The sequence below is a fragment of the Lichenostomus cassidix genome, chromosome 1 (genome assembly GCF_008360975.1).
Source record: "Lichenostomus cassidix isolate B80296 chromosome 1, HeHo_3.0, whole genome shotgun sequence".
NCBI classification, from domain to species: domain Eukaryota; kingdom Metazoa; phylum Chordata; class Aves; order Passeriformes; family Meliphagidae; genus Lichenostomus; species Lichenostomus cassidix.
In genome coordinates, this window is record NC_139479.1 from 13955560 (window position 1) to 13970209 (window position 14650).

The following is a 14650-nucleotide window of genomic DNA, read 5'->3' on the forward strand; positions in this document are numbered from 1 at the left end:
CTTTTTGGGATTGCAAACTCTTATGAGACCTAGATATATTAACTGTATGACCACGTTGGCAATACATGGCAATTTTGTTCATCAGAAAACTGCAGAAACATCAAGATTGTGTGGATCATACATGGCTCATTAAAAGCTCTACTTTACATAGAATTTCACACTGCCCAAATTTTAAAAGTGTTTTATTGAAAAAAGAAAATTAAAGAAGGAACCAGAGAAACCGAAAACATACATGTAGACTAATTACAAGCATGTCTTAAAGATACACAATACCAAACTGGGTGCTGTATCTAATAGGGCTTATTTTAATAAAATCAGTTAGACTAATTACAATCAGTGCTTATTATGGCAAGCTAGACTTGTTAATTACAAGAATAATATCCAGTGTTCTGTTTAGCTGTTGATAAATGTAATCATTTGTATTTCTCTATGTACTTTTTGCTTCCATTATGCCCATCTGTATAGAAAAGCCAAAATCTTTACTAGTTTTGCAAAGTATTTAAAATCTTAAAACATGGATAACACTGCAACAACCAGTGTTGAGCTCTATTTCTATGAAATTCAAGGATTAGTATCCCTGATTATCAATATTGTTCTCAGTCTGAGGGGTTATAATTATTGTTATATTTAGGACTTTTATTATTGGATTACAACGAACACATTGTTCAACTACAGCTGTGGCCTTTGCACATGAGAAATGCTGAAATGTGCTGAAAAGTTTGTGTAGCTGAAAAAGGCAGCAGAAATCTCTTTGATAGTGGAAGGGAGAGGAGCCAAACAACCCACAGCATCATTAAATATCAGGAATCCCTCAAATGAAGCAAATCAAAAGAACACATTCACTAACTCCTGATAAACACAACACCCAACTGCAGGAGCCTAGAACAGTCCCAGTGGGGATGGGATGAGAAAGTGTGCATTCACTTTCATAGTAAAATGCATAAAATGACAGATTTTTAAGCTCAGGGTTAGAAGTTCAGCCCAATAGGAGAGACATTTTGAGATAAAGTGGAAATATCTGAACCAAAACCAGTTCTCCAAAAAGTTGTCCAAGCATTATAAAGTTCATAAGACTATAAACACTGAATGAAATACTGCCCTAAAATTTCAAGAAGAAATACCATTATTGTTTCAATTTTTTCCTACTTAAGTTTATGCCCTTATGATTTTTGAGGCAGCTTTGACAACAGGAATGTACCATCAAAGGTTTGCAAAAAGCAAGAGGCAAAAGTGACACTGGCACTTTATATGTAATAATATATTTTTATGACCCAGGCTTACGATTTTTAAGAATCCAGCCAGTCTAGTCTTATTCAAGATCTTGTAATGCTAGAGACTGAACAAAGTAACATACAAGGAGACATGGCCCTGACCCAAGAAGCTTGATAAACTTCTCTTTTCCTAAGAAATTCATGCTGGCTAGCTAATAAAGGCAAATCCCTCAACAGCTACTTTTATTTCTACTCTGTTCCACTTTGCAGTTTCCATAGTCTCACAATCATTCTCCTCATTCTTCACATGTATTCTAGTTTGCAGAGTACCTCAGGAAAGGGAAATCTCCTTGGGTCCAATCAATGTTTAACTTCTTCCTCAAAGTACCAAGTTTCTGGTCCAATTATCACAAGTAAATTAGAATACATTGCAGCTATCTTAGCATACAGGCATTTTCCAACCACCATTATAAAATTAGGGATCTAAATACCATTTACTAACAACTATTTGATTTGCATTTCATTAAATGTTAAAATTTCAAATGCTGCTATTATTCTCCTCTAAAATGATTCCTTTTACAACAGCTGTCTGCATCACTACCACTGTAGGGATTTGATGCTTCCTAAAAATGTGCTACCACACATCTAACTATAAGGAGTAACTTTATTACTAATTGGATCCCCATACAATATGAAACAACATATGAATGAGCACAACAAAAAGTTTTTCTCAGCAGTGTCCTTCTGACTTTAGAGTTTTGGGAGGTTTATCTTTGTACTAGAACAAAGCAACTTCCCAATATTGAAACACAGTTTATTGCAAAACATACAGTATTCTAATGCCTGTACACAAAGAGGTTACAGCACTGGTTTACACAGGAAAAACGATTGTCCATCTAGTAACAGTGTGTGGCTTTATTACTTCTTCAATGCCTCTCTAGCAAGCACTGAGCACTAATGACATTAAAATAGGCTGAAGTGAGTAGCACCAGGCTCAAGCACACCACCAACATAGCAGTGCCAGCGCTGGAAAGGACCAGAGCAAACCAGCTCTCCATCTGTCCCAGCCCTGGGCTACAGCTGCACATCTCTGAGCACAACTGCACTAACATGCAGCACCTGCCCCCAAACAATTCTGCACTTCGTAACAATGACACACTATTGAATTCCCCAATATTACTGTAAGCATTGAAACACAACCACCATATTCCCTAAGGATGCAGGCTTTGTCTAAATAGGTGTGGTATTGGCTTCTTCAACAGTTTAGTAGGGGCTAAGTCCAAAACACTCCCTCAGGACTTAAGATATGAAAGTCTTAATTTTCCATAGCTTTTCACTGTCTCCCATGATTATTTGCAGCTGTGCTCCACACTATACAACTATAGAAAGTGCAAAGACATCAAATGTGCAAGCATACAGCAGGCAGGACAGGAGGGAAAGTTTCTTCAAACTCTGAGTGAACTCCCTCCCATTCATTTTTCCTTCTCACAACGCCCATGCAATTCCCAGGCTTGAAGCTCTTTAGAATGAGTTCACACAACTCAGCACAGTGTGAGACTTGGGATGGTTTTAGAGTTGTGGGCAGAAAAAGTTGGGCATCCCCCTGCACATGACAAAGGAAGATCTGTAACTTAAAACCACTGGTCAAATACTTCGATATGTGTAGGAGTGTCTTGAAGAAAGGGAAAGCTATACTTCTAATATTCATCACTTCACATATGATGCCTCACTAACCATCCCACTCCTCTGAAAAATATAAATGAATCATATATTAAATGGAAAAAACAGCTATAATATGTTAGACAGCCAGAAGATGTTTATGTAAGCCAAGCACATCCCTGACATTAGTCAAGTAAATAAGTACTGGTTGTTCTTTCAAATGCCTTCCCATGTTTGCATTTTTACAGGGTGCTCTGGAGCAGCTATATTAAATACACTGTTGTTGTTACACGAAGCGTCCTCCTCTTCTTCCTCCCTCACATGGGCTAATATATGCCATTATGCAAAATAGTCAAATAACCCCTCCACAGTCTTTATTAGAGTTTTTCACCATGAAAACCAGCTTTGCTGCCAAGAATTTATTAAGCCAGAAGGCATCCTTTTGGCACAAGCTGGAACACTGTGTCCCTGAAGAAATAATACAACAGTTGTTAAAGCTTTACTTTACCTCTGTACTTTACACTGTCTCCCACCCACTGGAGAAATCTGCTAATGGTTCAAATAAGGCTTCAAGATTTATTTGGTGATGTCCTCACAGAGGGTCTGTGGTTTTGATAGAGCCCAGCAGAGTGGTTGAAAGCAAGGCAATTCATTTTCCATCAGGAACAATTCTGTAGTTTTGCTACACTCACATTGAACCTCTCTCTGGAGCAACAGGATGCTAGGCTTGGTTGGGAGTGCTTATACAATGACTTCTCCATGCTCCAAATTACTCCTCCTCCCCTAACATTTGATTTCCTTCTATGACCAGCAAAATCATCCAGCTCTTGCACATTGGCTCTATCTGCCTCCTCTCAGGAAGGACTTCATAAGAGAGAACTCTAATGACATCAACCATAATTGGACAGAATATGTTCAAATTACTTTACAAACAGTCCCGTAAGTACAGCTTTATTACATTCTGATATGCACAGATCTAAACTGTGTTAAGAAGTAAAACCATTTTGGTTTTAAGCTTCTTGGCTAACACAATCTGCTTCAAACTATATCCAAAGTAGAGAGCTTTACATAAGAGAAATGCAAGGATAACTTTACATGCCTGCTCTTCCCCACTCTTCCTCTCACTCATTAAAAGTGAAGAACATGTGCCATAATGTAAAATCTACAATATTGACTGCAAGCTTGTGAAGTGGGAGTGCAAACCACACAACTGGATCAGGGCAAAATATATCTGTTTGGTTTTTATTTTCTTTGGCAATATACTTTTCAAAATAATGTTGTCAGTTTTGACTAAGTTGTAAATACATAAAAATAAAAAAAAATCTGTTGAAGTGACAAGCTAAACTACACTTTAGTTAGTTTCTCATTTTGCATAATCACTTGCTTGTACAATTTATCCATATGAGCAAAAAGCAGTAACTAGGAATTAGACCCTTCAAAGACTGAATTAATCTACAGCGACATATTAGTCTCTTTCAAGTCTTGTCAATGTTATATCCCCAGGAAAGAGAAATGAACATTCACATGGAAAGTAATGTGTGCACACACAAAAATAATAACAACTTTTTTTTAACTGTTAACTGCATAGCACTAAATTAATGGTATGAAACACATCCCTAAAGTTCTTTCCCAAAGAAAGAATTCGGCACTTCATTAAATACTAACATTACGCACTGAATACATTTGTGCAAGTTGCTGCCATTTAGTATTTCTAACATTTTATAATGCACATACATACACACACATTTACTTCACAAATTCAGAGGCCTAATGCTGGGAAATCCAAAGAATAACCTGATATCCCCACATTTTCCACTCTTGCAGGCAACACTGACAACCATCTGAGGAGAGCTGGAAGATGCACACCACACTCAGACTCACATGCAATTCATGGAGAAAGAGGCCAGGAACATCACAGAGAACATGCTGCCACTGAGAGCTCTACTAGTACAGAGCCCTCCAGAAGGCAGCACAAGATGCAGTGATGTTCTGCATTTCCCTTGGCTGTACTGGCAAACAGCCTTGCCCCAAGCCACATGGAAGGCATGGCATAAAACCAAAGCTGAGGTTCAACTGCAGCTCTACTTTATTTTTGCCATATCTTATCAGATAAAAGCAAAAAAAAATATGTGAAATTTTACCACTGACATAATTTTGAGGTAGGGTTTCCTTTCTGTGATCTTCACCCTTTATTCTGCAATAGCCCTGGCTGGTAGAGCTAACCTCTTTTATCAGTCAGCATGGGATAAAGTGCACCGATTACAGATATTCTTGCCCATTTCCACAAGATATCAGCAGGAGGTTTATGCTAAGTGCTGTTTAGCATTTCCTGTACTAGCTGGATATAGCCAACTGTAGTATACTTCCTAGTCTTGCTCCATTATCTCCTACCTGTTTAAGCATTATTTATATTGAAAAGAGATAAGAGATCAGTATAAAAATCCTACATATTTCATTAGCACCTCATCCATACCTAATCAAAAGCCAGGAGAATAAAAAAATCAAAGAAACAAAACCAAAAAATCTAAAAGAAAATACCTGAATTTTCACACTGCTGAGTTTAACACTACTTGTTATATGTATCAATTTTTTTGCTATATGAGGCATTCCTTATTTATCCTTTATAATGTACCTGAAACAAGAGGTTGGATATATATAATTTCAAGTACTTGTAAAACCTGAACGAATTAATAATTGCGACTTTGATATTAGTTCTGGCTTACTTTGCATGCCTTCCTCCTTGTTGATAAAGGCCAAAGGAAATGACTGTCCCTGTTACCTGCCACAAACTCCTTTGGGCTCACTAAAAAATAACATTCTGAACCTGAGTTGGACTTATAGAGCTGGGGCTTTTTGAGAAACAGATGACATCTTTATTTCCAAGTACCTGCTCTAAGGTGAAACACAAAATTTCACCACCATTTCCAAATCCCAACTATGTATCTGTATCAAGCTGTATTCTCATCTTGGACTGCATCACACGCATCCTAGTGCTTGTGTTTTACTTCATCCCCCTGTTAAGAAACAGTAATACCTTAAAACTCTTAATTCCTTTAGAATGTCTTTCCTAACGTGAACTATTTCAGAAATAACAGGGCTTTTAATAATAAAGCATGCATGAAGTTAAGCTCTGGCAGAGAGGAAATCACAATTCTAAATGCATATAATAGATAAGGTGCAATTCCCCTCATGACAGGTTCTGCTTGGATGACCTGCTTGGAACCCTTCAGAGCTGGTTCTCTGCATAATAGCTGGTTTCAAAACCACAATAGGAATACAAGTAGAAAATTGAAAAAATATCTGAAGCTTTATATTAATAGCTTACTATGAAAATTTCAACAAGTTATCGGTATAATTTTGAAACAAAAAATATAGGACATGCAGATTTTTGGGACAGTACTTTTTAAAAAGCAAATGAACCCCAATTTTAGGGTGAAAACTATGGGCAGAAGGAGACTGGAGACTTGTGACTGGAGCGATTTTGCAATGCACTGCTCCATCACCTCAGGCAGCCTTTCCTGTGGTCAAATAATGGGACTCATCCCTGAAGACCACTGCCTTCCAGCCAGTTTTCAGCTGCAACTGCAGTATTTTCATCTGCAGTCCACTGTCACAAAACAAGTACTCTGGTTTCTGTAAAGCAGTAAGAAATTAGCTGGCAACATCTGAGCACCAGTGATGCAATTCTTAATAAATAAAAACCTGTAACAGTGCTTTCAATATCCTGCCACAATATTGTGCCCGTAACACTATGTGGCCAGCTTGTGGTTACCATCAGATAAGAAAATTTTAACCACATGCAAGATTTTTGCAAGAACCCTAAGTGCCATCTTCAGCAGATGGGTACAGAGATCCTGTTAGGATTCCTACTTGGAGAACCCATCTTACCATCAAGCTAGAGGCTGCATAAAGACCAGGTAAGCTCTACCTATGTCAGCATCTCTCTTTTGCTCCTTTCCCAGCACCACTACCAGCAAAAATTCTCCTCAGCACATCTGTTACTTTCCCAGCCCAACCCACTCCCTCTCTGCTTTATCTCCTTCCTGTAATCTTTGCACCTAAATAGGAATGGGAAAAACATTTTTTCCAAGCATCCATTTTTCATCCTTCTCTCTCCCTGCACAGCTCCAAGGTCAGCCTCTCCTGAAGCACACAGCTTTCCTAAGTGGCAGGAGCTGTACAGCAGACTGACAAGAGCCTCAAAGATTTAGCTGCTGCATGAGAGCTACTGCTAACATTAGCAAAGCCACCCAGAAGGGCATTACTAGTTTCACCTCACTGATGTTACTTGGAAAATCTGTGACTAGCAATAGAAGTATCAAAGACATCTTCCAAATTCCAAGCTGGCAATGTTGTGGTGCACTAGAACCAGAAAGAAAATTGTGTTCTACTAAAAATTCAAACTGTGAGCAGCCTTTAGGGAACCTCCCTCCTTGTCAGGAGAAATGCACCTCCACCATTTGCAGACAGAATTATATAAGCCAGTCTTTGGCAGGCAGAGCAGTGCTTTGACCTCCAAGCATTCAACAGGGGATCCTGTTAATGAAATAATTTTAACCCACATAGTTCAGGTAGGAAGCGATTCATGAACATGAGCCTCACAAAGTCTGAGCACCACATTACTGCTGGGACCATCTTCTCTGACACAACTTGACACTTCAGTCATATGTTAAGCTCTGAAGCATCTGCTCCATTATAAACTGTTATATGCTTGCCAAGAACCTAAGCACTGTGTTTTTGGATGAGTATTACTAAGTTGCAAGCCATAATTTAATACTCATCTGACATTGATGGTGACCCAACATTTAATGGAGCTTAATGCTCTTCTGATGCCACTGATTAAATTATTGCTCAGTAGTCCAGTTTCATAATCTACAATTTGCAAGGAAGCAAGACAGATATACAGGCACTGTCTCCTCTCACATCAGTGAATCAGTTTACTGGCAGGGAAAGGTTCCTTAATTGAAGTGAAAGGTAACTACACTATAGTGCATCATTCGTCAGTACAGAATTTTGTTCAGATGCTTTAAGCCAATTATATTATTACAAAAAAGCGAAGCATGAAGTATTCCCAAGCACAAGGGGAAAATATGGGTATAAGCCTTGACCCAGCATATGCAATGACTTCATAACATCCTGAGCACTGTCCAGGAAACTCAATCCTCTGGCCAACAGGAGTTTCTATTCATTTTCTCCCCACTAGGTTGTTTAACAGTTTGGTCACCGCTTAGGCACAGCTGTGCAAACAATCTTTCAATGTTTGGCCTGATGCTATTGAATTCCATCCCAAAACGTCTCTCCTTTCTGCGCACAGGACGAGGAAGGCTTATTTGGACACAGAGGATTGGAGGCTTTCACAGCCCAACTTAAATCATTAGATCCTAAAATTTTTGAGTTTTGAAAGAATTTTACCAAGTAAATTAGCCAGCTTAAGTGTATATCTTAGACAGCTGATAGCAGCTATACTTTCTAAATCCTCTCCAAGTCTATTCCCACCTTAAGGAAAAACAGCACTCTGTGAATGCCTAAACATTTTAATACAGTTGAAAGCAATTAAACAAAAGCAATGAGAAAGCTATATTTTAAAAATGACTTGGATAAGAAGAACTAGAAAACGTTTATGAGGGTACAGGCATAAAAAACAACAAATGCATTTTTTAGCTTCCCAGAAAGTAAACCTTTCATCCCAGATGAAACAGAGGTCCTCTGCCAGTACACAAGTAGTTTTACAGGACTATTCATTATTGCATTATTTTTGCAGCTACTGGCAACCCAGAAACATACCACCCTCACTAAAGCGACTAAGGAACAACTAGTGCAAATTGAATGATAGATGCTAGCACAAATGCAGTATTAAAGCTGCAGAAATAAAAAAGTCAAAATCAGAAAATCCCCAGAGTAAGCTTTTCAAGGTACATGTACCACAGCTAAGCTGCAGTTCTCAAATATGGGCCTGATTTCTGAGACCATCCATGATTTTAACTTCAAGACTGTGAATACTCCTACCAAAACTAAAGCAGATCACACTGATGTTTTATGTAAGCGTGAGCTTGCTCATCTTCTTAGGTGATGAAGCTTTAGTTCTTGCAGAAAGTTGTGGAGCTACTCATGTCCTAATAATATAATTGATATTACTGAATGAATGTATATATCAGACTAAGTATGTCCTTTACAGTCTCTCTCTCTCTCAGAAAATAATGTCATTACCTTAGAATGACATTTTGCGACATATTGCGAAAATCTCAAAGGCATCAGCATTTGGAGGTATTTTTTCAAAGCTTTCCCATTAAACGCATGTTTAGACAGAGTTAATTTATAGAATATATTCCAAAATTATTTCTGATATAGTTTTGTGCAACCGTAAGGAATATTGACTTCTTCCATCATTTTAGCTTTAATACTGGCAAAATTCCTTCATTTTAGCTTTAATACTGGCAAAATAAATCAATTCTAACTTTTTATGAATTTGGTCTTCAAGAGTTTTCCATGTTATAGAATGGAAAAATAGAACATATTAGAATAGAATACATACAGAATATATTAGAAAAAAAAATCAGTAAGTGTTTTGAACATTAGCAGCTGATAATCAAATTTCAGGGCTTTAATCTCTTCAAAGAATCTCAAATCTTACCATACCATCTTACAGAAAAAAGTTCTCCAGCCTAAAGCTGCACTGAAATCTCTAGAAGGATCCCAGACGTCTCCCTGTGAGGTGCTTGCAACATCTTATGGTTTCTGACACCTTCAGATGCTTTGCCAAGGATAAACAAATTTTTTGGATTCCACAAATTGGGCAGTATACACAATCCTCCTTCCCTTTTGGAAAGAAATGTTGTCTGTATTGTCAAGCCCACAAAAATATATTTAGTTATAGTAATAACTGACCTTTTTTTTTTTTTTGCATCTTACTCTCCAATTTCACCATTCCCAATCCTTACCACCAAGGCTGCACTTCAGCCAGACCTGCAAAGAGGTTGTTTTTCCTATCACTGTATGAAGGAAGCTAAGCTCCAGAAAGAAGGAGATGATTTTCTTCTGCAAACCCCATCCTCACGCCTCAGCATGCTCTAAATGCTAACAGAAAAATATACCCCACTGGCATGCAGGAAAAATCTAACAAGGAGTTATTTTTCACGGTCAGGTTTTCACAGTAAACTTTATCACTCAGCATTCATATGAAAAAATGTCTATTTTTCCTGCATCTCAGTTCTTCCCAAAACCTTTGACTGCAGCAGTCATCACCTGCAGTCCACTCACTGTCTTTCTCCGTGGGTGGCTGAGGCAAGGAGGAAAAAACTATCTCAGCCCAGTCCCAACTCATCAGTGCAGGCAGGAACACCCAAAGAGTCACGTCTCTCTCACCCCCAACTTCCCTGTACAAACCCACTGCTCTTCCTCCCCTGTCCATGCCTTGCAGTGTGGATACCTTGAACCCTCACTGTATCCAATCCATCTGGGGAAGACTTTGGTGTGACCATGCCTATCTCCACCCAAACCCCACCTGACCTTTGCTCAGAGCTCCCCCATGCTGAAGGTGGCCAGCCACCCACTGCCCTTGGAACCAGGGGAGAAGCTGCAGGAAGCCACAGCCCCATCTTTTTGCTTTTGCCCAGTGTTTCAGCTGCCTGCCCCACTGCCCATGGGATGGGATGCCATGGGATGCCTTGCCATGCATTACTAGGTACAGAGCTGGCTGCATGCTCCTGAAAAGCACAGCTGGCAGAAGTCATCACAACAGCATGAATGCATTGCGAAGACTTCTCCTGGGACAAGTCTTGGCTATTGAGAAGGGCAAAGGGAAGGACAGGGGTTGATTGGCAAAGTTTCACTGGCATTTTCCATGGCATTCCCTTCAGAGTTCCCTGGAACATACTATTAAAAATGGATGCTTGTTTTTATCTTTCACATATTCTGTACTTCCAGAACACAAGTAAGTTACTTGAAAATTATTTTGATTAAATGCTGATTTTGTGCAAAGTAACAGATCTCAGTTTAAGAAATAGGTCCTATAATTATGGACCCCTGAAAAATTAGCTGTTTTATTTTAGTGGAACCTTTTGAATATCAAACTGAAAACATTATAAAAGACTGTGCTTCACTATTTTGAGGATTTCTGAGGCTTATAAATTTTCCTTTAATCTATAATTAAGAGAGCTCATTTTTAAACTTAGTCAGAAGTCTATTCCAAATAGCTTTTTTTAAGAGCTGATACTAGGGAAGAGAAAAGCAATTCAATGAATGTGTCACTGCTGCAGAAAACTGCTGTATCATGCTTATATTTCATTAAATAGCAGACCTTTAGAAGATGAGAAATCAGCAGTTTCAATCACGAGCAAAAGTTCCACCTTTGCACCACACACTAGAAATGCCCAAACATGCAGAGGCAGTAAAAGGGGATCTTCCAGACTTCTACATCACATGTAGAATTACTATGCTACTATTTCAAGAGGTTAAAAACATTATTTAAGGGAGAAGAAAGTGTAGTTTCCTCAGGGCAGTAATCTCAATGATTGAAATTGCTGCATCCCAAATAAAATTGCTAAAGTACAATTTTTTCACTTAATTACAATTTTTTTTATAGCATTCCACTAGTGACTACTGCTAACAAGAAAAGACATGGTGATTAAACGTTTCATGTCCTTTAATAGCTAATCTGAAGTGCTAATGAGTGTTCAAAACAGAACTGTCAATTGTTACAGAGCTTCTCTACACAGTGGAGCAATGAACAAACTTGACTCTTTTGCTTTGCTGGAGTCAGAATCAGAACGTGGCAGAGCTGGTGGCTGAAGCACTGGTGACACACAGTGACTCTTTATGGCACTGTCTTCCACCTGTCTTACCAGGTGTCTCGGCTCACACCTACTGCTGAGAAGGCTCTCACTTCCCCTGCTCTGCACAGTCCAAGGACACTCACCAATTTCAGAACCTAACTCTAATTAAAACCACAGTATTACCACCACCATCCTCTCCCTGCCTTCTACAGATTAACCAGCCTGAAAGAATTCTCTTTGTTAACTGTGAGACTTTATTGCTCTCTTTCTCTGGACACTGGCCTGTCTCAGTGCCAGGCAATTCCTCCCCACAGTGAGCACATCAATAACCTACAAACCCTGCAGGGAGGCTCAGGGCTATGGCAAGAGATGCCCCCCTGGCCCACTGGTGGCTCAGCACCAGAGCCACCTCCAGCAGTGACCCTGCTGCATTCACCTTGCTCCCACATCAGCAGCTCAGTGCCCACACCAACAATGCCAAAGAGACATCCAGAAGGACCTTCTTTTAGTCCCTCTAGCAAGAGCATGAAAGCATTTCCACCTGCTCTTCCCTGTAATCCACCTTTGGCCTATGGTAAATGCCATAAGCATTTGTCAGCATATTTTACCATTAGGAAATAAAACAAGAAAATTGGTGTATATTTTATACAAGACATGATGCGTTAGTTATTTCTGGTTTTCTGTAATTTCCATGTCATGATGCTTTTCCTACCAGTCTTGTTATCATTTCTTTTACACAAACTCAGAAACAGAAGCAGTTTAATCTCAAACTGGAAGATAATGTAATTTCAAATTTTCCTTGAGAAAGTCCCATTAAATTCCCATTAAAATGTTCCTTTTAAAAACATCCCAAACACGGGTGCAAATAACAGCTAGAGCTTACCAGAAGATCAGCATTTACTATCACTGTTAATAATGAGTACCCTTGAGGACCTCAACCGATATTTTGAGATTTTTTAACACATGAACATACTGTACAGACTCACCAAATGATCTAAAACACTTCTCTCTAGAGCATTCAAAAATCTTTAAAATCCTCTTACAGCCAGACTTACTGGGCATTGTGTACAGAAGCCCCACCTGCCCTTGGAATAAATAGGATGCAGATTCAGCCCACAACCACTGCAAACCATGCACCAGCTCTTTGTCACAGCTCTGATATTTCTTATAAAGCTTCAAGGAACTTCTGAAATAGGTTTTGGTGGTGTATTTGTTTGTCTTCCATCAATACAAATTTGTTCTCCAGCATCTTGCTTACCAATGTAACAGTAATACGTGCTGTGGAAGATCAAAGCAGACCTGTAAGTCATGCCAGGCAGGAATTTTACACTGAAGCATTTCCTGTTGCTTGAAATAATTTAATCAGTTAATCTATATAAAACAAAAAATTTGCAGTATCTTTTTTTTCTGTCTGTTCATCCATTGCCTCTCTCTTTTTACATATAACAAACTAGGTTATACAGGGCCTACATTTTACAGAGTCTAAGACAAGAAGCACCCATTCAGCTGGTTTCTGGCACCAGGCCTCTTCCAACATACTGGGTTATGAATTACAAACACTCTCTTCTCTCCTATATTCAGTGAGAATAATGGTGAACCAGATAGCAAAATGTGATGGCTTCTACTGCTCGGCCAGAAGTGTGAACAATTACCACTGGGTGACCAGATCTCTTCCTCCAAATAACCTACACAATTATTTACTTCACCTTGTCTTGTGCCATTCAGCCTGCAACATCCTAAATACTCAGGGATGAAGAGAGGTGCTACTTCAGCCCTCCCCATCCCTTACTTTTGAGCAGGTGGAAGTGGTGGTCTTCATTTTTAATACTCCTGTACTTACAAAAAGAATCCAGCTTGTTCAGCCACCAATACACTGAATAGAAACCTCATTTGTGAAATTTTATGCTACTAATAATGACTTTTTTACTTTTCAGTGTGCTACAGAATCTGCATCATCGTGACCACCAAAGACTTTGTCAAGGGACTGCTTGACAGCTGGGATAAAAGTTAATGAGTTTGTTAATCCTCCATCCACCCCACAGCTTTTGGCAGAGGATAGGAGGAAAAGCATGGCTTGTTTAGGAGGTGGCTCCGTCTTAACAGCTGATGAGGCTTCCCACATGGGTGAAGCTCCTCAGACCTTCAGGTCTCAAATCAGGAGTGACAGGCAGCGCAGCAGTCTTTGAGTCCCACCTGTGCATGCTCAGATTCATGTGGAAGCAATCAGAGCCCTCAATGAGGATAGCACTGAACAAATATACAAGACCTCAAGTAATTTGAAAGACATCAACCACCACTGAGTGCCTAAGAAAGAACAGACAATCCTGCCTCTTCACTAAAAAAGAGCATTTTTCCTTTTAAAAAGGTTACTAGAAAAGCATTATGGCATAGCAACAATTTCTTTATTATTTCTTTATTTAAAGCACATTCCCAAGCTTCATGTATCAAACTAAAGGTCACTCAACTTAGTCTCCACATATGGCAGAGGCATTCACACAGGCAGAACAAACTGTATTTTATGATGCTAAACAAAACTGAAAATGTTTTCTGTGCTAATGACTGACAAAACTTTGTATTTACCAGTATTTAAAATGCCTTAATACCTTTACTATTTCCTAAGTTATGCAAGTCTGAGACAGCTTCATCCTACAAAACAAATATCAAGAAGAAATGAATCTGTCAAAGTGCAAACAATTTCTGCCTAACAAACAGAATACATGGCGAGTAATGTAACAGTGGTTTTAATTAGCTGGGCACATAAAGCTGTTACAAGACAAATTTCTTTCATTAAAAAAAGCAGACAGTCAGTTAGAAATGCTTCAGTGCACCGAAACTAAAGATGACATAAGACACTTAACCTTCTCCCTCCCCTCTAACGAGGAGGAGCCAGAATAGCATCACCCAAGTAGAAGGTGATGAGCAGCCCCTTCTGCTACTGCAATACTGGTAACTCCCCAGAAATGCCAGCAATACAGGGGGGCCAGCAGCACAGGGGAAAAAAATCAGCAG

General features: G+C 39.1%; 1 protein-coding gene across 8 annotated transcripts in view; it reads right to left on the minus strand.

The window, feature by feature from the left end:
- The window catches only part of CNKSR2 (connector enhancer of kinase suppressor of Ras 2), a 204822-nt gene that overhangs the window by 176062 nt on the left and 14110 nt on the right, over nt 1–14650 (minus strand). The gene's annotated exons all lie outside the window — the stretch shown is intronic.